Below are 677 nucleotides of genomic sequence, written 5' to 3'. Positions count from 1 at the left end.
TTCCCTATTGCTCTGCTCTCGTGGTTGTCTGGTCCTTCCACCTTGACAGGAGCTTCAATGACACCCATGTTTCTTCATGTCTGTCAGTGAGATGCCTAAGTAAAAATCTTCCCATATTAAGCCCTAATGAGATTAGAATTCTTTTCAATTAATGTGGACATTCCACTAACAGCTACCATTGCTGCTCTCACCACTACTTTTTCGCTCAACATCACACCCTTTCCTCTGGCTTAAATGCTTCAAACATTTAAATGTAAGGGATAAATCAGTAAATTGGCACTGTCATTACTTAGGTAGGGTAGAAACAAAATCCCAGATAGAGATTTCATCCCTCAAAATTGGCAAAAATTAAAAACTCATACTTTGAACTTTTACAGGATATGGCTCAACACTTAAAAATCAATGAATTTTGGTGCCAGGTTTCATGGATGAAACAGTTGCAAATTCACTTTAAACTCATAGATTTGCTAATGCTCAAAGTATTAGAACTGCTTACCCACCTGAAAATTTGATGACATATATTTCACTTCAATGTAAAAGCATTTTTCCATCATGAAGTTGTTATAACAGTCTTTCCATTAAATTATTTTGTTGGAGTATTTTATAATTTTTATTACATTTCAAAACTAATTCAGACTATTTTTCTTTGTATATCAAATAATAAATGATTCTATTAC

The 677-nt window shown here is 33.4% G+C and overlaps 1 protein-coding gene across 1 annotated transcript in view; it reads right to left on the bottom strand.

Moving 5' to 3' along the window:
* Positions 1 to 677, bottom strand: part of HNF4G (hepatocyte nuclear factor 4, gamma) — a 20,316-nt gene that overhangs the window by 14,682 nt on the left and 4,957 nt on the right. The window lies entirely within an intron of this gene.

This window comes from Phaethon lepturus, unplaced genomic scaffold (genome assembly GCF_000687285.1).
Source record: "Phaethon lepturus isolate BGI_N335 unplaced genomic scaffold, ASM68728v1 scaffold9398, whole genome shotgun sequence".
Lineage (NCBI taxonomy): Eukaryota > Metazoa > Chordata > Aves > Phaethontiformes > Phaethontidae > Phaethon > Phaethon lepturus.
Note: the sequence above shows the minus strand (reverse complement) of the source record. Positions and strands in the feature narration are given on the sequence as shown.